Below are 23799 nucleotides of genomic sequence, written 5' to 3' on the forward strand. Positions count from 1 at the left end.
CACTCTGTAGACCAGGCTGGCCTTGAACTCAGAAATCCACCTGCCTCTGCCTCCCGAGTACTGGGATTAAAGGCGTGCGCCACCACGCCCGGCTCTTTTTTTTTTTTTTTTTTTAATTTTTTTTTCAAGATTTATTTATTTTTCCTATGTAAGTACACTGTAGCTGTCTTCAGACACTCCAGAAGAGAGCGCCAGATCTCATTATGGATGGTTGCTGGGAATTGAACTCAGGACCTTAGGAAGAGCAGTCAGTGCTCTTAACCACTGAGCCATCTCTCCAGCCCCCCCCCCTTTTTAAAATAAAGTGTTTTTGCTTTCTTTTGTTATTTCTATTTTTGTTTTGTTTTGTTTGATAGGGTCTCAAGTAGCACAGGCTAGCCCCTAACTCTTGCTCCCCTCACTTCTGCATTCTGTGTGCTGGGATTACAGATGTGTACAACCATGTCTGGGTCTACTTCCTAGTTCCCCCCCCCCCCCACACACACCTTGAGACAGAGTTTCACGGAGCTCAGGCTTGTCTTGAACTCTCTTGGGAGCAGAGGGTAACTTGGGGCTCTGGACCCTCCCACTTCCCCTCCCAAGCGCTGGGATTCCAAGCAGGGGTCATCGTGCCTGGTTTATACAGTGCTAGAGATCAGAACCAGGGCATTTTGCACATCCAGCAACTAACCCACATCCTTGGCCCCCATTTCCTAATTCTCAACGTTATGTAGTATTAACTAAAAATCTAAATGTATCAACATTAAGTGATTGATTACAAAGACTTGGCTGTTCTCAGAGCTTGTGTTTACATACTGGGGAGCGAGAGGAAGAAGGGAGCGGTGGAGATGAACTGATTTCACAGTTTAATTCCTGGCCATGCCTCTCCTATTTGACCGTCCTAGATTATTCTTTAATAGGCACCAGAGCCTGCTGAAAGCCCAGGCAGTTTCAGACTTCCATTCTGGGTGAGGCAGCTTTAGAAAGCACCACCCTGGAGAAGCGATTGCAGAAATACACTGATACACTAGAGTCTTCGCCACACAGCCTGTTCGTGTGGTTCACCTCGCGCCCCTACCTTCTCCTGGGCCTGAAGACAAAGCCCCTATCACAGAAAGCATATCACCTAACTCACCAAGAATCTAGGTGGGATGGAACAGGGAGGTGGAGGTGAACTTCACAAAGCCCGAGGCAACACTCCCGACACATTCCAGGGACTGAAAATAAGTGTTCTTGCGCCTCCGAAGCAGTCACACGAAACGAGGCGCAGCGACACCATTGACATGTAGCTTGCAGTTAGCACTTAGCTGCAGGGGAGTCGTCAAAGTGATCATGTTTATGGAACTGGATTTCATTTGAAAAATTCCCTTTAAAGAAACAACATAACCAAACTACCACCACGCAGCAGGACTCATGGGCATCAACAACCAATTAAATAAACAACTTAGAGCCGGTGATCCCTTCGGAGCAACAATGAACAATGAATACATTTCATATTACGTTTTCTTCCAGATCAAAAGTAAGCATGCTTCGTAAAAGTTAAGGTGATAGACAAACTGAGTATTCAGATTTGACCACGTGTGTGTCTGAAGAGAACCTCCCATTGTACCCCATAAACACGAATGCTTACTGTCTGCCCAAAGTTAATTTTAAAACATAAAAAGGAAAACGTGTTTTGTTCATTAAGAGAAGAGCAAATGTAAACCCTCTAAGAGTCAGGCTCCAATGCTGCAGCTCCTCTGTTGCCTGTGATAGTCTATTCGTCTGGAACGTGGGCCACAGTATTCTTTGAAACAAGGACTTGGGCATCTAAGCTGGTACCCTAGTCTCTGAGCTAGAGGCTATGGGAAGCTTCTGTTCAAACCTGCCCCCTTCTCCCCCGCCATGAGCTTCAAGTTGCTCCTGCTGCTTTTGTAGGAGAACTAGGAGCCTAGGAGAGTTTAGGAAGCCCTTCTAGTTTGTGGATGATCAGCACACGATCTCTTTCCGTTTTCTTTCTTTTCTTTCGTTTCAGGAAACCTATTTATCGGGCATTACCTTCCAAGGTTTTCTTTTCCTTAAGGGAACCATGCTTATACCTTAGGACTGGGCACACAGTCTAACACGACTGTGTTTCTTCAAGTGTAACCCAAGGGCAAGGGTTGAAGTTAAAACCCAAGGCAATTGACAAGAGAGAGTTGGCTGCTCCTACTTTACTGTGCTAATATAGTAGTATCTCCGCTCTCCAGAATCTAAGAATGTGGTTTAACTGGAAAGTAGGGTCTTAGCTGAGGATGGTGGGGTATACCTGTAGTTCCAGAACTTAGGGTGCTGAGATAGGAAGATCAGGAGTTCAAAAACAGCCTGTTACGTTCTGTTAGACCCTATCTCCAACAGTAAAGCAAAGAGAATACAGTCCAGTTGGTAGAATGTCTGCCGAACACACACACACATGAACTGCATGAACAACATCCCATAGAACAAACATAATAAGTGCATGCCTATAATTCCAGGATACTAGAGGTGCTAGCAGAAAGGTTAGGAGTTGAGAATAACATTTGGCTCCATGGGGAGTCCAAGGTCATCCTGGATTACTTGAAATCCCAATGATTAAAAAATCAAAATAAGAAAAATAAAATTGAGTATTTAAAGAAATGATTCCTTCAAAAGTTTGAGAGGAAATAATCCCATTGTATTGAGGTTCTATCCTAGATCCAAGACTGTTTAAGGAGAGGCGTTCTGAAGACTGATCTATGAAAAATAAGATCGCCATATGATGATGGTACTGAAATGTGCCTCCAGGAGCTAAGAATATCAGGAAAGAGGGGAATTACAGAAGACTATCACCATATGTAGTCCCACTGATACATTCTGACTGTAGACTTCTTGTCTCCAAAACCATGAGAATAAATTGCTGTTGTTTGAAATCATCTGACTTGTGGTAAGTTGCTGTGGCAACCCCAAGAAACAACAAATGCATCGCTGTAACTATCTGAAGAATTGCAAATTCATTTTGTCTTGTAGATTCCCAAAGACTGAACGAAAGTAGGATGTCATACACCAAGCTATGCACCAATCATGGCTCTTATTTGATAATTGAGGATGGTGTTAGAGAATTTACTGTGATCAGAAATTGAACATAGGGCTTCATGCATGTTAGGCAAGTTCTCTACCATTGAGATATATCTCTATCATGTATGTGCCTCTCTCTCTCTCTCTCTCTCTCTCTCTCTCTCTCTCTCTCTCTCTCTCTCTCTCTCTCTCTGTGTGTGTGTGTGTGTGTGTGTGTGTGTATGTATGTATGTATGTATGTATCTATGTGGAGGCCAGTGGTCAATGTCTAAAGGTAGAATGTGAACTCGAGTAACAGATAATAAATATAGCCCATGGGCCAATGAAGCTTGCTATGCTGTGTGTAGATACAGTATGGCCATTTCTGCCTTTGAGTTCTGTGACAACCCATGCACTTAGCGACTACCTGTTAGCATCCCAAACATCTGATTAGCTTCACAGCAGAAAGCTTTCTTTGGCTTTCTCGGTAGCCCTTCTGCTCCATCTGACAGCAACAAATGATTCTGATTTTCTCCTATTTCATAGCTAATTTTGGCAACGTGCTTTAAATGCAGGCAGCAAGCCTGATGGTCAAAGTGTAGCCGAATCTTTCACTCTGCTTTGTTGGGATCCCAGCGAGAATACAACCAAGTTGCTGCCGTGTCTTCTTTGCTGGATGAGACTCCAGGTAAAGTGTTCTCCTGGCTGTATGCCCTTATGCAGGGACATTTTGATTTTCTATGCAGTAGTATCTTGATAGCCACTCATCTTCTCTATGTAGCGATCGATGCCAGATCTTTTCTCATCCAGGCCAGAACTATATCAGTTTTTCTATATGTAGGCTATAGGACTGATGTCTAATAGACCTCATACTCTGATTTGAGTATATGGCTTCTGCTGGCCTCAAATGTTAGACCATATCTTTCCTGCATAATCAAAGCTGCCACTTCATGCTTGTTCTTCTGTGTGCTGTACAAATCCTCAAGCCTCTCATGATGTGTTTTCTAAGTGCTAAGGATTCCTAAAGACCTTCACTGGTCTATATGTACATCACAGTCATTTACTGTTCTAGCTTCATCATCTTACTGATTCAAATCATCTAAGTGACAGGCTTGAAGATCCATTGCATCAACCTACCTCCATTCTTAGTTATCACGGTCCTCCTCACCATTAGGAGATATGTCCTGGACCTTCCTGGTCACTGTTTGAAACCTCAAGTCATATGGTACTCTTACCAAGTGTCCGTTTCAGCTAAAGGAAGTATCTTATGGCTTCTCTTTAGCACATCCTAATAGCCAGCAACACCCCTCTTATGCTTGAGGGTCATTAAGCAAAGCAAGGGTTACTTGAACACAAGTACCATGATATTTCCACAGCCCATCTCAACTGGTGGCACATGCAGTGAGGACCCACCGGGCAAAGAAACAGTCTCATGTGGGATGTGAGAGAGCCAGCCATGCAGAAAACAGCACAGAATGTAAACTGAAACTGTGGACAAGGGGTTACTATGTCAGGAAATAACCCAGATAACTGTGCAATAGGTCATACTTTCTGTTTGTGTGTGTGAGCGTGTGTGTGTGTATGTGTGTGCGCGCACACATATGATAGAGAGAGCGATTGTGTGACTTATGTCTGATGTATGTACCTGTGTGTGCTGGGTGCATGTGGAGGCCAGAGGATGCCGGCTGTTGTTCTATCCCCTCTGCCTTATTTTCTTGAGGCAGGGTTTCTTTTTTGCAACTGGAGTTGTTTGGCAGCCAGCAAACCCCAGTGATCCTCCTGTCTCTCCCTCCTCACAGAATATAGGTGTAACCATGTCATAATCAACAGCTTCTCATATTGGTTCTGGAGTTTTGAATTCAGGTCCTCATGTTTGTACAATAAGTTCTCATACACAGTGAGCCATCTTCCTAGCTCCAGAGATCAATTTAGGTCTAAAATAGTCAAGGCTCTTAAGATTTATTTTTATATGAGTGAGTACATGCATGCATCTATACATCTCTCTCTCTCTCTCTCTCTCTCTCTCTCTCTCTCTGTGTGTGTGTGTGTGTGTGTATGCAGGTGCCACAGATACCAGAGGCATCAGATACCCTGTGGATTCACAGACACTTGTGAGTCACGCTATACAGTGCTGGAAACTGAACTTGTGCCATCTTCAAGAGGAGCATGCTTTTAACCACGGTACCACCTCTCCATCCCCTCCTCTTTTTTTTTTTCCTCCTCTTGCTGTTGTTTATAACCAAAGCTTACCTACAGTCTGTAGCTCTATCAACTCAAGAAGTGGTTCTATTATGAGAAAATTTCTTGCCATTTTCCCGAGTTCCTGGTTTTACATGCACACATTCCCAACAGATGACTGACAGAATAATAAAGCTGAGATATGAGAAAATATCTTAAGGACTCTTTGCAATAAACCTATTGTTAGTCCCATGGAAGTAACGGTCTCTAAAATTTCCTGGTAGTCAGGTAATGTCCAGCCATTAGTGGGTTTGCCAGTTTTCAGTCTCTAAATGCTACCACGGAGGGCTCTTTTTCCTATGGTTTCGATTTTCCAAATACCTTGGTTTTCTTGGTCATACTGCACAGCACAAGACGTGACCAGCACCAGTGAAATAGAGCAGCCAAGCAAACAGCTTGAGGTCTCTCTGCTTTTGATTAGAAGCAACATTTTCACAGTCACATAAAATCCGAGAAAACTTAGCAAAAGTCCCTTACCTGGGGTTACTAAACCAATCTGCAGGAAGCTAAATAGCTTTTCAAAAAGTTTTAGCAAAAAGTCCCCTCCCTGGCCTTTCTTCAAACATTAACCTCAAACATTTACTTCCTTTCATATTATTTATACATTTAACCTCAAGATTTCATCTAGGAAGTCTCCAGCAAATAGAAGACGGGACCTAAATGTTAGCCATCTGCAGACCAGACTTGACAAGTTTCCTGGGGGAGATGAAAACCTCTCATTTCATACATCTGAAAAGGGCTGTTGTGTATCCACAGGACTCCGGGCAATGCTTTTCCAGGACCCACCACCCAGCCTAGGCGCCTATAAATACATTCTCCAACCATGTAAACAGTTTCTTATTTGGTTTCTGGGCTAGAGTTTGTCTTTGCTGTGGAGGGCGGGGGGGAAGGAACGAAATGAAAAAAGCAGGTTTAAAAAGCAAACAAAAGGACATAATAATCAGATTTTTCTCAAATACACAGCAGGATGCAGCAGCCATGTGTTAGATTCTACTTAAGAAAGCAGGCACCCCCTAAGCACTGAATTGGCCTGAGTCTGGTGTGTGTGTGTGTGTGTGTGTGTGTGTGTACACATATATATGTGTGAGCATAAACAAGTCGGAATGCACAGGGAACAGCTTCGTGGGATCAGTTCTTTCTTTCCACTTGACATGACTTGTAGGGCTCAGTGGAGGATGCCAGACTTTCATAGCAGCCCCTTACCACCACCCCACCCTCCACATCTTCCTGCCCCTACACTTTTTATTTGAGACAAGGACTCTAGTTTTATTGTTATTGTTCTTTGCTTTGCTTTGGTTTAGTTTGGTTTTAAAGCAGAGTCACTATGTAACCCTGGCTGGCTAGAGACTCAACTTATAGAGGTTCTCAACCTCAGAGATGTCAGGCCTGGAAAAAGGTGCGCCTAGCTTAGACATACCTTTATTATTATCTTTCAGGATGTGTTTTTTTTTTTTTTTTTTTTCCCCGAGACAGGGTTTCTCTGTGTAGCTCTGGCTGTCCTGGAACTCACTCTGTAGACCAGGCTGGCCTCGAACTCAGAAATCCACCTGCCTCTGCCTCCCGATGCTGGGATTAAAGGCGTGCACCACACCCGGCTGCATTAATTTTTTTTTAAGATTTATTTATTTACTATATGTAAGTACACTGTAGCTGTCTTCAGACACTCCAGAAGAGGGCGTCAGATCTTGTTACGGATGGGTTGCTGGGATTTGAACTCTGCACCTTCGGAAGAGCAGTCGGGTGCTCTTACCCACTGAGCCATCTCTCCAGCCCCTTTCAGGATGTGTTTTATGTTTAATTGGCTGGGTGTACAGGGGCGTGTCGGCACATGCGCACGTGAGTTGCAGGTACCTGTGACGGTCAGAGACATTGCATCCCCCTGGAGCTAGAGTTGCAGGCAGCTGTAAGCCATCTGATGAGGGTGTTGGGAACTGAACTGGTGTCCTCTGCAAGAGCAGTGTATACTCTCACCACTGAGGCGTCTCTGCAGGTCCTCAAACCTTGCTTTGCAAAGACACAGTTCCTTATCGTGGTGGCTGATATGTCTTAGTTAAAGACTCTAATGGAAAATTATTCTCAGGATTCAAAGGCAGGAGAAGATATCACTTAACCAAGGAGCTGAACGCTTCTCTTCATTTGATGAAGACAGTTATGTGATGAGTTGAGGTTCTCTCCCCGCCTTGGCTTATGGAAAACTCAGGGCAAGTATTACACTATTTAGGCACTTCCGTTTCTTCCAAGTTTCTATCTTATGTTATCCTTTCATCCCTCACTTCTTGCCAAGACCACCACTCTTTTTAATAAATTTTTGTTTCTGATGTGAATGTATATATAGTATATTATAATATATGCTATATACTAGTTATATTCACATACTTATGTTATATATGCTAATAATATATACATATATATGACTACCACTCCTTTTAATAAATGTTTGTTTCTGATATGTATACCTAGGATATATTTTATATATATATATATGTAATATATATAACATATATATATAATATATAATATATACTATGCATACACATATATTTTATATATACTATGTTATATACAAGTATATAGTAGTTATATATGTTATATATAACACATGTTATATATAGTATATATACTAATGATTTGTATGTATATTATATATGTAATATATAACATATATAATATACTCTATACTGATTTTTATTACTAAATAGTATACTATACTATATATAGTTATATGTATATTTAGTATATCATATTGTTGTCTGTCTGTGACAAAGTCTCACGTATCCAGGATGGCCTCAGTCATGCTATGTGCCTGAGGATGACCTTGAGTTCCTGATCCTTCTTCTCCTACATCTCCACCATCACTCTTGGCAATTTTGACTAATGGTAATTTTTTAATGTAATTTTTTTTTTTTTTTGTGATATTGGAGACTGAACTGAGGATCTTGAAGATAACAGTAAGCTAGTGTACTACCGAGTCACACCTCAAATATATACAGTGGTTTTTGTAGTCTTCAGTTGCCCAAAGGATATTTCTCCTGTGTTTGGTGAAACAACCCCAACGAGTACAATTTTATGTAGGTGTGTAGCATGCATGCGTAGGTGCATATCATAGGTGTTTGTGTGTGGTGAATGTGTGTATACAGGTGCACACTCATGTGTGCATGTGTTTGAGTATCTGTAGGTCTGAGGTTTCTGTCAGGTACCTTCCTTGACACTGGAAGGTCACACTGCATCCTTATATGTTGAGGTAGGGTCACCTGCTCAACTCAGAGTTTGCCATTTCGGATAGTCTGGCTAATGATTGAACGCTGGGGATTTTCCACTTCTCTCTCTCTCTCTCTCTCTCTCTCTCTCTCTCTCTCTCTCTCTCTCTCTCTCTCTCGTTCTCCCTTTCTCTCTCTCTCATGTTTACAGAGGGGCTGCCTTTCCCACCAGGCTTTTTATATGGATTATGGCGATCTGAACTTTCTTTCTCAAGGATGTGTGGCAAGGGCTTTACCAGCTGAATCATCTCCCCTTCAGGGAACATTTCCCTGTTATTTCCTTGAGTGTTTCTGTTCTCAGTCCATATCATTTGCATTGGATCGGTCCTTGACACCGTGTTCAGTTGTACAGACCTTGGCTCAGAAGGAGCCCATGTATGATGCAGGTGTTCTGTCAGGGCCCACAGAATCATCTCTGCCAGCATCACTAAGCTGTACTTGGTAACTTACTGGAAGAGATAGAAAAGCTAGAGTGTAGCTGCCATTGGCTCCATGCGATAGGGTACTCCAGAATACAACCAGCCCCAGAGAAGGCAATCTCAACCAAGAGGTGAAGACAGGGCAAGCCAGACCTTGTGGTCATCTCTGGGCCCATGGCTTCAGTTATGTTATATAGCATCTATATTTGAATGTTAGTTCTTTTTGCCAATAAATTCTTTTGGGCTTTAGTCAGTGTGATTTGGGTTTTCTAGCTTTTAGAAACATGTGGGTTTGGCTAATGTTGACGTCTTATTTTTTTTTTTTTAACCATCTTAATTCTGTTTGATGGCAGGCAACATACATATTGACACAGAAGCACACGATGAGCAGTAGATTGTATCCCTAACACCATGATTAATCAAGGTGTAAGCTTTGTTTTATCTGGTCACCAACACTTTCACAAAGAAAGAAATATGTGTGTGTGTGTGTGTGTGTGTGTGTGTGTGTGATTTATTATCAAAGCAATAAATTCCTTTTTGAGGCAGGTTTTATATAGCCCATGCTGGCTTTTAACTGTTTCTGTAGTCAGAATAGCATCACAATGCATCCTTTGTTTTGTTTTTGCTGATTTAGATGAAAACCAAACCAAACTAAAAGAAAAAACAAAACAAACAAACAAACAAACAAAAAAACAATCAAACAAATGGCATACTAGGCAAGCACCAAGCTCCTCCGTGTCCCATCTCTAACACTACAGAAATTGGCTATGCCTGCTCCTGGGAGGTAAATCAGGGGAACACAAGTTCAAGGCCAGCCTGGGATACCTGAGACCTTAGCTTATGCATATTTTCATAATAAATCTGCTTTTGTTCTTCCTAATCTAATTGAACATGCTAAGGAAATACCCCATCAGTCAGTGGTCTCAGCAGCTCCAGAAATACATCTAATATCATTGTTCATAGGATATTCTTAGATGCTATGGACATTGAGTCCTGGTAAACAAAGCTGTATGAATGGTAACATGAACAAGGGCAACTAAGGTCTGGTCAACGGTAGGCTTCCATAGCTCACCTGCCTGACGTACATACGTTCCTGGATTCTAACCCCAGCACCAGAAAAAAAAAAAAAAGCCTTTCTAGTTGGGTGGGGCAGCCAATGCGTTTAATTTGCAGAACTCAGGAGGCAGAGACAGGTGGATGGATTTGTGAGTTGGAGGCCACCATGCTCTAAATAGTGAGTTTCAGGACAACTAAGGGTATACAGCAAGACCCTGTCTCAAAAAACAAAACGAAGCAAACAAAACAAAATGTCTTTCAAAAGACAGTTCTGCCAGTATTTGACCTTCCTGCGATTCAAGGTTAATAAGTTCTACACTGACATCTTAGAGAACATCGAAGAAGAGGGGGCGTAAAGGTTGTAAGAACCCAAGGCCCAGGGCATCTGCTATAAGATCGTGTCTTCTATATACAACAGGGAAACTGTGCCCATGAAACCTTAGCAATGCAGTCACCTAATAAGGCATGTAGGCATCATGCTGACGCAGATGGGGGAGAAATCTCACAAGGCCCCACCCTAGGTGGAAATCTAAAAGCAATGAATGACAGTTGAGAGAGGGAACAGCCATTCAGGAATGAGACACCGATCAGTGAGCCACTCTCTACATGTCAGCCTTAAACACATGCACATATGAACAATGCTAAATGACAAATCTCTCTCTCTCTCTCTCTCTCTCTCTCTCTCTCTATCTATCTATCTATGTAAAAATACTAATTAAAAAATAAGAGGTCATGAATTTGGAAGGAGTTTGGGGAACACAGCAGGCCTGAAATGATTATGTCTTCTATATACAGCAGCATTTATATATTTATATATTTATATATTTATATATTTATATATGATATTCTCAAAACTTCAAAACTACTCTGATACCTCTCCCAATAAGGCTGGATGCATTAGCTGTTCCTGTAACTTTATTAGTACACATTGTCACTCGAGTTTTCTACTAGACTAGATGGAAAAACTAAATCATTCTCCAATGGCAGTTAACAGTTCACAACTAGAACACAATTTTATTCTACATGGCTCATTTGTCAAAGTTTCGAGGTGTACATGACATTGTATGTATGCACAAGTGATTCATGAAATACATTTTTAATTTGTTTTTTAGGTTTTTTTTGAGACAGGTTCTCACTATGTAGCTCTGGCTGTCCTAGAACTCACTATGTAAAATTAAAAAATAAAACAATAACAGAAAGAGTTAGGGGAAAGAGTGATTCAGGAAGACACTAAATATGCCACCCCAAGCATAACTGACACACACATAGATGCATACATCTGCAGGAACATGCTTATATATGACAAACATACATATATACATACATACACACACACACACACACACACACACACACACACACAGAGATCTTGGTACCAGAATCTTTTGACTCAAGGGAATTTAAACAAATCATTTAATAACCGCCCCCTCAAATTTTTCTATCAATAAAATCAGGAGACTAGTGATGGCCAACAGAACTCCTGTGACTTTTATGAAAATCATATAAGTAATTCCAGCAGTTGTACTTTTATTCATCGGTCAGTCAAAAAGAACTACAGTGAGCTGTGTACCATTAAAAACAAAGATGTATGAGATATGTTTTCATATGTTTGCATTTTTAACGGACACGATAATTGCACGCACTTACAACATACGCTGTGACATTACTTGTGTGTGTGTGTTGTTTCTGTTTTGAGATAGTCTTCCACATGTGGCCAGTTCAGGTTGGCCTGGAACTTACAATTCTCCTTTCTCAGTCTTGTGACCACTGCAGTTACAGACATGTACCAGCATTCCCTGGCTTGATGGTTTTAGTTTTAGAGAACCATTTGCTTGCTTCAAGAATCTTGCAGTCTAATAGAGACAGTAGAAACATATAAGCCTGGGGCTTCTAATGCACTCTCTGAGAGCTCTTTTGTTCGATTAGTTTTATCACAGCTTGCAATTGTGTGGTTATTTTCCATGTGCTTTTCCACCCTTGAAATACCCCCTTTTCTTACCAGGTTATGGACACCACGGTGGTAACCCATTTTGCTAACCACTCTATTCACAGTGCCCTTGACATAATTATCTAGGAAATGGATGTTTTTATTTATTCCATCTTTTTAAAAAGGTCCAAGAAGTCGCTAGCAGAAACCCATGTGACCTTGCTTCTCAGGGTAGCCAGTGTTAGGTGACATTTGCACGTTAATCCTAAGCAGAGAAGAAGCCCCATGCTTTCCATGTTTGCACAAACTGAGAGCTTTAATTCCTCAGGATTCTTTGCGAACCAGTTAACTTCATATAATCTCTATTGTTGAACCTGATGCCTTCCCTCCGTCCTGATTTTATATCAGTGAGCAATGGGGGCAGGTGTCAGCCTTCATGCTCTCAGAGGGTATTGCATTAAACCCACAACAATGAAAAAGAAAGCAGAATTGATTGGCTTCATTTCCCATGTACAGGGGGATGCTTGGTTGAAATAATCGCCTTAAGTGTTTCAGGGTGAGACTCTTTCCACTCGAGTCTGGTTTCAGGCTGCTGCCATGTCCGGGTTGTCCTTGCAGTAAATAAATCAGCAGGGTGCGTAATCTTGTTCAGTAACCTGCTGCAAATCCCAAGGATGTGCAAAATTCATCAACTCCAACAGAGGCTGAGAAGGGAAAATCCTTTTGCTGTGAAGAAATGCCCTTAGCAGGAAGATTTCCACTAACAGGTCACCTTCCCTTTAGTGATGTGAACATGAGCTGGAGCCTTTTACCAAGAAAAGGTCGTGGAAACCAGGACCTGGAAGAATGCTAGGTTTTGGGGGTATCTACCATTAATTTTTTTTGTTTTTCTAGAAAAGAAAAAAGCATTTGAAATCATAGGCAAGAGTTAGCTCTGGTCAGGCTGGATTAGGGTTAGGTATATACATATATATATATACCTGATATATATGATTATATATATATATATATATATATATATATATATATATATGCTACATATATGTCATATGTGTATATATATATATATATATATATATATATATATATATATATATATATCTTGCCCCCAAAATTAGAAAGAAGCAAGAGTTGAAACTTAGAGGTAGAGGGTTTGCCTAACATGTTCATAGGTTTGATTCCCAGTCATGTAGAAAAAAAGAAGATAGAAGACAGCCAGAATGTGGCTTATGACTTGGGAAAATGTGAAAGATTCTTCAAGTATTCACTTATTCATTCACTTACTTTCAAGAGATTGCCTTGATGCAAACAGGCCTTTTGGCTCCAAAAAGCGAGCTCAGCAGTAAGCAGCCATGATCTTGCTGGCTGTTCTGACTTCATTTAAGAAGATGAAATTGCTTTCCCAGACCCTGGCTCCTGTCAGATAGCCAGGTGTCAACTCCCCCCTTTAAAGATCAGGCAGTCAAGAGTCTCTCTGTCTGCTTCCACTGAAGACAATCTGCCCTTGACATGTGATGTGCTTTTCTCTGGGGCAGAAACGGTTTCCAAGAAAGCTTAGCTCTAGGCTTGTGTAGGCATAGAAACCCTCGTCTCACTGTTTTTCTCCAACCAGCAGATGCCTCGATGATAATAGGAAAATAAGAATATTATTGAATTTTCTTAATGGTATCAACTTACTACCCTGGAGTCTGGTATATTTCAAATTCCATTAAAGGTTGGAATTTATAGCTTTTAAAGAAATCCTCTATCTTTCACCAAAAACACAAAGGTGAAGATTTTGCTATTTAGACATAAAATTGTTTATCTCCACAAGGTTGAAGCAACACTTAAGGTTGAGGAATCACCTCATTTAGTCACATTATAGCTTTCCTTAAGATAGTTTATCCTCCCTCCCTCCCTCCCTCCCTCCCTCCCTCTCTCTGTATGTGTGTGTGTGTGTGTGTGTGTGTGTGTGAGAGAGAGAGGGGGGGGGAGGGAGGAAGGGAGAGAGAGGGGGAGAGAAAGAGAGAATATGAATTTGTCTAAAATATCAAATGTCTTAAGTTTGTGAGGGTAATTTGATCTTTTCCTCTAGGGCATAGGGCGATAGTATTTACTGAAACTAATGTTACCAAGATGGTGAAAATTTGGCCCTGATATATAGGCTTTCTGACACCAAAGACATAAATGTAAACAGGAAACTAACCTTTGTTGTGTAGTTACTTAGGAAACATACACAGTGGTGCCTGCCTCTTTCCCTTCCAAGTGTCCTTTCTCAGCAATCCTGACTGCCACACAAAGTCTATTCTAAATTTATAATCAAATTACAGGCATCTGGAGAGCACAGGCACAGAAGTAAATTGTTTTCCATAAGTCATGCTTTCGAATTGCAAATGCTGGAAAAGCAAATGCTAAAACTGTAATTCTGAAATGATAGATTGCCTCTGGAAGTGTTTAATTCAGAGCGATGCCTATAACCCCAAACCCTAAAGCCAGCACGCCTTATTTGGCTATCTGTTTGCAAAGTTGTACTTTATTTTTCGTTTTTGATTTTAGTTGTTGCTGTTATTGTTTCTTTTGGACTCAAATTCATGTCATGAGAGTCTGACTGATCAGAACCTAACACGGAGCGTTCTAACAATACTCAGGAGTGGACGCAACACATTAGTTCACTTCAAAAACTGAATAGGCCCAGAAATGTTGGTATGGATTCAAGTGACCATATGTCCTCTTAATGATTGTTTGGAAACAACAAGGAACAGACCTCCCACAGATATGTCTCTGTGTTCCTACGTTTGTTCAAAGCATGGACTTAGAGCACAGCTTGCTTTGAGCTGGAGAATGGGTAAGAATAAGGCCCCAAGTTGACTTGTAAATGACTTTAACTGGCTCTGTGGATTACCCAGAAGACCTTCATGTAAATATATACAATGAATTATAGCCTTTGATCCTTTTGTATTCAAAGGCATTATACTTTTAAAATTGCAAAACAAAGAGTTCTAACAACTGCCAGAAACAGGAATCTACTATACAAAAAAAAAAAAAAAAAAAAAAAAAAAAAACAAAAAAAAAAAAAAAAAAACAAAACGACAAAAAAAAACTGTGTTGGCAACAACGAATCCAGACTCTGGAGGGAGCAGGCTGATGTTCAAATTTGGCAAATCATCCTTTAAGCTTTAGCATTTTCTCTTGGTTCTTAGAAAATCAGGAAATAAAATATGTGAAAGGGTGTTTTTTTTTTTTTTTTTCAAAAGGAAAACCACTATGTAAATGGATACATTATTATTACATGAATTGTGCAATAGAAAAATCAGGGGGCATCTGCTTATAAAGTAAAATACAAAGCATGGTAGTGCACTCCTGTAGTCCTTATATTCAGGAGGCTCTGGAAGAAGAATGGTGAGTTCAAGGCCAGCCTGGGTGACATAGTAAGACACTGTCTAAAAACCAAAACAAGCGTACATCAAATTATGACACCAAAAGACTTTTTTTTTTTTTTTTTTTTTTTTTTTTTTGATAGGGTTGTTGTCAATGAAGAGGTAGAGATGGCTTCTGGTGGCTTCTGGTGGGTTACAGTGGCTTGTGAGAGAAATTATGTGTGTTGTTGGCATCACAGTGGTACCTAGAGACAAGAGGTGAGCAGTAGGGCTGGGAGAGATGGCATTGGTACTGTGGAAAATGGAATGAATTCAATTAGAGTTTCTTCACCTTCTGCCTCTCTCACCAATAACCAGTTGTCCATACTCTGGATCAGTACTCTTTGTGCCTGGATAGTAAACACACATTGCTGAATCCCCATTTAGTTTGCTGGGATCTTGTTCTAATGATCTGTTGCTATGTAACATCAGCCCACTGGCGTTGGGAGAATGAATACCATGCCTGCTATATTTACATCTCATGTTCTCACAATGACTGTTATTATCAGAGTGGCTTTTCTGGTCTCTGTAGTGTCAATAGGGGCTACTATTATCAATAAAGGCCTGTCTGAACTGCAGGACCTGAGGTGACTTTCTCTCTGGACTAGGAATGGTTTCTAGCTTTTGATTGCGAGCTTAGATGCATCTGTCCACAGGAACACCTGTGGCTTCTTCCAATGGATCCCCGTCATGTGTCTTGGGATTCAAACAGTATAAGGATGAGTTTCTAAATGGAAGTATTGCAATATTGCAAGTGTGAATAATGAAGCTACTGTTCTCCAAGTCCACTCCTGGGAATGGCATGGTTTTATTTATTTTATTTTATTTTATTTTATTTTATTTTTTTGTCTTCCAGTAATAATTTATTTACAAATTGAGTGAAAGAGAGGAAGACCAGATTTGGCCTGTGATTAAGTATATCTCAGATTAATCAATCTTTTATTATTATTATTATTATTATTATTATTATTATTGTTATTATTATATTTTCTTTATTTAAAATTTACATTTTATCCACTTTCCTCATTTCCCCTCTGAAACCCCCCCCTATCCCATCCTCCCCTGCTCACGAACCCACCCACTCCCACTTCCCTGTCCTGGCATTCCCCTACACTGGAGCATTGAGTCTTCACAAGACCAAGGGCCTCTCCTCTCATTGATGTCCCACAGGCCATCCTCTGCTCCATATGTGGCTGGAGCCTCGAGTCCCTCTGTGTGTACTCTTTGGTTGGTGGGTTTTTCCCCTGGGAGCTCTGGGGGTCCTGATTGGTTCATATTGTTGTTCCTTCTGTGGGACTGCAAACCCCTTCCGCTCTTTGGGTTCTTTCTCTAGCTCTTCCAATGGGGACCTTGTGCTTACTCCAATGGATGGCTGTGAGAATGCACTTCTGTATTTGTCAGGCACTGGCAGAGCCTCTCAGGAGACAGCTATATCAGTCTTCTGTCAGGAACTACTTGTTGGCATCCACAATAGTGTCTGGGTTTGGTAGCTATATATGGGATGGAGACCCAGGTGGGACAGCCACTGGATGGTCTTTCCTTCAGTTTCTGCTCCAAACTTTGTATCTCCTTCCATGGGTATTTTGATCCCCCTTCTAAGAAGGACCAAAGTATCCACACTGTAGCCTTCCTTCTTCTTGAGCTTCATGTGGTCTGTGAATTTTATCTTGGGAATGGCATGGTTTTATTTCTATACCAGTCTGTTGATTAAATCACAGGTAAAGAACTTGCTACTGAGTTAAAGTCATCACAGATATAAAATTCCCAAAGCTATTTATTAGGTTATAGATGGAGTGGCTCTCAACTTTCCTAATGCTGTGAACCTTTAATACAGTTCCATATCTAATGTACAGAATATCTGATATTCGACTCTGAGAAAAGGTTGTTCGACAACCCAAAAGCACCACGACCCACAGGTTGAGAACCACTGGTCTAGAGAGACTCTGAGGTCAGTAGATATCGAAGCAACAGCACAGGGTGTGAGATGATGCAGCAGTTAGGATGCTCCCAGCTGAAAGACACAGGAATTTAGGTTAAAGGGATTTGTCATCTCCTATGGTAACAACATGTGAGTTTGGGTGTGGCAGGGGTTCTCCACACAACAGCCAGGTCATGTCGAGGGTCGTGGTTCTGCTTCTGCTTTGTCTCTGATCATTCCATAGTAGATGGTATAACATCTACATTTGGTTGGCCAAAGCAAATACCCATTCCTCCCATGGCCAAGTCTGAAGACAGAGTAGATGACAAGATGAGAGAATAATTGGTGATGTGTTTCTCTCTCTCTCTCTCTCTCTCTCTCTCTCTCTCTCTCTCTCTCTCTCTCTCTCCTCTTATCCTTAAAGAATTTCTCCTCAGATATCATTTACTAAAACAATGTCTTCTTACTTCTCATTGGTCAGCTTTGGATCTTCATGTTTGCCCCTTGGGGCCATTCACTAGTAAAAGAGAAACCACAGTCCCAGATACCCAATCCCCAAGAAGCTCTGCTGAAAGCTTTCTTGAACATGTAATTATCTGATATCTCTACCAAACTGAACAGACAAGGAAGAAGGAGGTTGTAGCTGTGGACTCACCCATCTGGCAGCACCTTCTCAAGAACTGGTAGTCAGTGCCATTGTGTAGATTCAACTGAGGCAGGTGTGGGGAACTACACAAAAGAGCTGAGTTTAGGACCATCTCAGTAGAGAATCCAAGAAATATCAGAAGCAATCCAGGTCTATTAATCACTGGCTACGGGCCAGCCCAGTGTGGTGTACCCACCCCAGCTCTCTTTGTTCATAGTTGTTCATAGCTATATTTTGGGAATGAAAATCAAGAGCAGCTATTATGCTCCACCCATGTCTAAACTCTTCTCTCCTGCTTACACCCTAACAGTCTCATCTTCTCAGCCCTTTCCCACTCGTTCCAGCACCACTCTCAGGGTGGAAGGGTGTGTGTAACAAGGCCCAGAGGCATCCAAACTTTCCAATCTATCCCAATTCACCCTCTGAAAGCTTCGTACAGAGGAAATAATGAGAAAAGAAAAAGAAACAAAACAGTCATTACAAACAATGGTGACAGCACATTGAGGTCTTTTATTTCATGTCACCAACCTCATCAATTTGACCGATTTAGGGTCGACTGAGAGTTGGGTGCATTGCCATCAAGGGTGCATACCTTGAATACTCAGATTAAAACACAAATTGGTTTTGAGATTCAGAATCATTTTGATATTGGATATTTTCACGGTTAATGGCACCGAAAGACCTCACTGTATAAATGCTTTGACCTCAGAAATTTGGTGAGCTGCAAGCAGAGATTACCTGTGTGTCCTCATTACTTCTGGCTGTCTGACGGAGAAAGTGGATGATTGACCTCTGCGACGGAGGACATTTCAGTGAGAAAACAGTCATTAGACACTTCACGGAGTTTTCCTGACGAGGCAGCCCGAGTTTCCCAAAGACGATGTTTGCCTCAGAGTCTTCAGGGAGCCACCCAGTGTAAGCCTCTCTACTGGGAAATGTTTTCAAGAAGGGCATATTTGGGGACACTTTCTTGTGGGAAAAAGGCAGCGAGGGTCCAGAGATCATGCTGGCTCTAGGGCCACAAACAGATCACCCGCTCTGCCTGTGCGTAAGACAGGCACGGTGCTTCTTCTTGTCTGCACCTGAGTTTCTGTAGGATGGAAACCATCCAGAGGGAGTTACTGAATTCACTTCACTCCTTATGTCCTTTGTTCCCCAGAGGTGTGTGTGTGTGTGTGTGTGTGTGTGTGTGTGCTTGTATGTGTGCATGAATCTGATTATGCGTGTTTATATGTAAATATGTTTGTGTATGTATATCTGTGTGTGTCTGTTTATGTATGTATGTATGTGTTCATATGTACACATGCTTAAGGAGGCCAACGGACAACTTCCAAGTGTTATTGCTTAGGAGCCACCCATCTTTTAAATTTTGAGGTAGGCCTGGAACTCACCTAGTAGGCTAGTCTGGCTGGCTATTCCCCAGACAGTTCCCATTCTCCAGCTCACCTGCACTGGGATTATAGGTGTCCCCTACACTCCCCCACCCCCTTTTTTAATGAAGGTTTTGAAGATCAAATTCATGTTCTTTTGCTTGCAGGGCAATCATTTGACTGAGTTATTTCTCCAGTCCCCAGACAGTGTGATACTCATTCCATTGCAAGTGCTTTACAAATGACTGCGCTATGAGCTAGGCTTTGCAGTGTTTGTTCTAAAAACAATGGCTGCCAAGTTGTTCTTCAACCAGAGACCTGCAGAAGTGCTATCAGTCCTAATACACACACTCATTTTCCCCAGGCCCCTGTGTGTATGTGTGTATGTGTGTGTGTGTATGTGTATATATGTGTGTTTGTGTATATGTATGTATGTATTTGCATATATGTATGTATGTGTTTGCGTATATGTATATGTTTTTGTGTATATGTATATATGTGTGTATGTGTGTATGTGTATATGTGTATGTGTGTATGTGTATATGTATGTGTATTTGTGTATATAAGTGTACATGTTTGTGTGTTGTATGTATGTGTGTGTATTAGTATGTAGTGAGAGAATGTGTGTATGTGTATGTTTGTATGTGTTGTGAGTGTACGTGTGTGTTGTATGTATATATGTGTGTGTATGTTGCAGGAAATATTAAAAAGATCGACAAGTTCCTTTGCTACACCCAGCTATTCTCTGCCTTGGCAATCATACTGCCTCTGCTTCCTAGGTTAGCCCTGCCCACCATGGATTGAGGTTCAGCCATCCACCCACTGTGGTCAGTGGACACAAATCCTCTTAACCCAATAAATCAAAACTCTAGAAGCTTATAATTAGTCAGATTTATATATCAATAAATTCTCAATTTACAAGATACCTACACAATAATTTCAGAGCCAAATGATAATGATACAAGCTGCCCACCTAGATTAGACAAGTCACCCCAATTATTCTATCCCTATAGGATATTATAGTTACCCGTGGCTGTGTAAAGCCATGTAGAATCTGAATCATCCTGTTCATCCTCCATCGTCGTCTTCCTCCTCTGTCCATTCCTGTCTCTGAAACCCCTAGCTCTGCCTCCCTTTTCCTGTCCAATCACAGACTTCTTGTTAATATTTAAAGTGATTGGACAGGAAAAAAATCCTGCTACATATGTATGTGTATTTGTGTGTTTATGTGTATATGTGTGATGAATGTGTATATGTGTATATATGTGTTGTATGTGTATATATGTGTATGTGTGTTGTATGTGTAAATGTGTGTATGTGTGTGTTGTGTATGTATATGTGTGTATGTGTGTGTTGTGTATGTATATGTGTGTATGTGTGTGTTGTATGTGTATTTGTGTGTATGTGTATATGTGCATTGTATGTGTTTGTGTGTGTATGTGTTGTGAGCATGTCTGTATGTGTGTGTTGTATGTATATATGTGTGTATGTGTGTATTTTTATGTGTGTGTTGTGAGTATGTGTGTGTGTGTGCACCTCAGTAAAAGGATCAGAAACTTGGTGCTAATGAGTCTGGAAACAAAGAGCTGTAACAAGTGAGTCTACTTCCTGGTGCCTTTGTCCCAGTTCCTTTCGGCTCTTAACAGCCTTACAAGTGGCAAGCATGTCTCCAGGGAGATCTCTCAACCAAGAGCTTGAGAAACAGCACATTTGGAAGTCCTTGCCTGCAAGAACGAATTGAGCTTATTACTTGGTTGATTGGCTAGTTTCTTTGTTCTGTGGGTAAACGGCAGCAGTGAACTAGGAAAAGAAAACAAGTTTTCCGATCTGAAAGTCGACTCAGTTCAAAACACATTGCCCTGGCTGTCATGGTCCTTGAGTTCTGGTAAACTGGAGTGAGGGCCACTGACCCTGGTCTATCTATGTGTGGGGGTACATGTACAACGGTGTGTTGGGGGATGTGTCACTGTGCAGTTGTGCATCTGGAGGGGAAAATCCATCCAGCTGTTGCTGAACAAGAGTAGGGCCTAATTCATGCATAATTCAGGGAGTTATGCATGCCCATGCATAATATCAGACATGCATGTCACGGAGGGAACAAATGGTCACTTTCAACCTCACTCTTTCTCTGGAGCACAGAGTGAAAGGCCCCCTTTGTGCTTTTGTGTACCTTGACAGTGAGTCTGGAACTAGGTTTGCAGGTAGGGCCGTGAGAATGACCCTCACTCCCCCTGGGAGCCCCTTTTTAACCAGTGTCGAAGGCAAACATGTGGACTCCTATGTGAACAAAGAATTGGTCAGACTTTTAACTCAATTCCATGGGAAGCACAAGCCTGCTTAATTTCTCTTAGGATTTAATGCGCGGTGAGGTTAGAAAAAAAAAAAAATCTATCTTAAGCCTTTTCATCTCGTCTCTTTCTATTCAATCTTCCTCAGCCATCATGGCCAAGAGGAAATTAATTTCCTGCATTGGTAAGAGAGAGTTGAGCTTGCAAGCTAGACCTGACTTTTGCTTCCTGTCCTATCTTTTAAACTCCATTTCCCTGGAATCTTCCAAAGAAGAAAATCTGTAATGAGCAGGGTGTAAGCCAAGCTTCTTTCTAAGCTAAACCTCAACTGTCGTGGTTTTTTTTTTTTTTTCTTCCAATGAATCACTGAGCTGTGTGGTGAGGGTTTAAAGAGCCAGATAAAGAAAACCAAAGCATTACATGGTAAACAAACACCAGCCTATACCACCGAATAAGGTTATTAAGCCAATGTTGTAACATATCCTTCGATCCAGCCTCTTTTTTAGAGTAGTATCTCTTTGTTGTTTTTAGTCATAAGATGCCTGTGGCAGAGACGAGTCTGTTACATTGTAACTCAGATTTTTGTGGTGGTGATGGGTCCAGGACTGAATAATAAGTAACATATTTATCAAGGACTCCTCCCTGGGACTAAGAAACCAGCCTTACTGTACTGCAACTGATAGAAAACTGAATCCTGATACTCCAGTTATCTTCTCCTTCCATGACTTTGGTTTTGTTTTGCTTTCTTCTCCTTAAGATGGGTAATTGGTCTGATTTTTTAACGCAATTCCATGGGAAGCAGAAACCTGCTTAATTTCTCTTAGGATTTAATGCACGGTGAGGTTAGAAAAAAACCTTTCTAACCTGTAAAACCTCTGAGCATCTCGGTAGTAAGTTATCCTCTCTCAGTTTAAATCCTGTTTGAATTGAGTCTCTGTCACTTGCTAGGAAATGAATCTCAGGCAACACCTTCCAAAAATCCCTCAAACCTGGTATTGGTTTGCTCTCCTCATTGGATCAGCAGAACCTTGATTCACTGAGGAGACATCCAGGAGGGTAGAGGCCAGGGTGGGTTCAATGTCCTTTCACTCACTGAGGTCTTGGGTGGATCGCTTAGCCTCTCTGGTATTACTGTTTCCTTTGTCGTGTTGTTTTAAGATCTAGACAGAAGTGTGAATTGGGGAGCCCAATAGGCAGTCAACAGTGGCCTTTAGACTCTAAAAATAGCTGTTGCAACAACATGAAAAGTGCTCCTCAGAGTGGGAAAGTGTGGCAGAGACTGGGTTTCTGGGTCGTTTCATTCATCTCTCTTCATCGCTCTTCTTTCATCTTTTAGTCTTTCTTCTTTACCCACCCACCTTTTCTTTCCAGTGCCTGGGGCCAAGCTCAGAGACCCTCACATACTAGACAAGTGATCTTCTGCTGAGTTGCACCTCCCCTTTTAATCTTTTTGTCTCCTTTCCCTTTCCGTTTACTTTTCCATTGGAGTACAAATATTCACCCATCTGATTACCAGGAAACAGATACAGGGTTAGCAGAAAACTCTCTTCCAAAAGAATACCTGTTCATGCATGCCGCTTTCAGGTCATGGATCCTGTGTGGAGATCAGAGAACAACTTTTGGAGGTCTGTTCTTTCCTTCCACCAAGAGTCATCTGCTGAGCCATCTTGCCTGCCCCAGAGAACTTTTGAGTACAGTTTCTCGCCAGAATAATTTTCTTCATCATTTCAAAGCCACTCTATTGAGAGGTCCAGGACTTTCCCTATGACCCTGTCTCAGGTTGAGAGTCCCAGGGATTGAGAAGCAAAGACATGCATATGTGTTTAATTGAAGAATACTCACGGGAAGCCACACTAGTAAGCAAACGGCAAGACAGGACTTAAGACCGTGTGCTAGATGTGTCAAACTGTATCCTACACAAACCTCTCCAAACTGGAATACCTACCAGGGCTGTCCTGAAAGAGGGCAAAGAGGTCTAGCCTTCCTGCCTCTGCCTCCAGGAGATCTTGCAACCAGGACGGAGCAGCTTCCTTCTGCCAAGGGCAAGTTCTATAAGGAGACTTCTCCCATCATCATCGTCTTCTTCTTCTTCTTCTTCTTCTTCTTCTTCTTCTTCTTCTTCTTCTTCTTCTTCTTCTTCTTCTTCTTCTTCTTCCTCTTCCTCCTCCTCCTCCTCCTCCTTTTCTTTCTTTCTTTCTTTCTTTCTTTCTTTCTTTCTTTCTTTCTTTCTTTCTTCTTTCTTCTTCTTCTTCTTCTTCTTCTTCTTCTTCTTCTTC

The sequence above is a fragment of the Mus pahari genome, chromosome 9, assembly GCF_900095145.1.
Source record: "Mus pahari chromosome 9, PAHARI_EIJ_v1.1, whole genome shotgun sequence".
NCBI classification, from domain to species: Eukaryota; Metazoa; Chordata; class Mammalia; order Rodentia; family Muridae; genus Mus; species Mus pahari.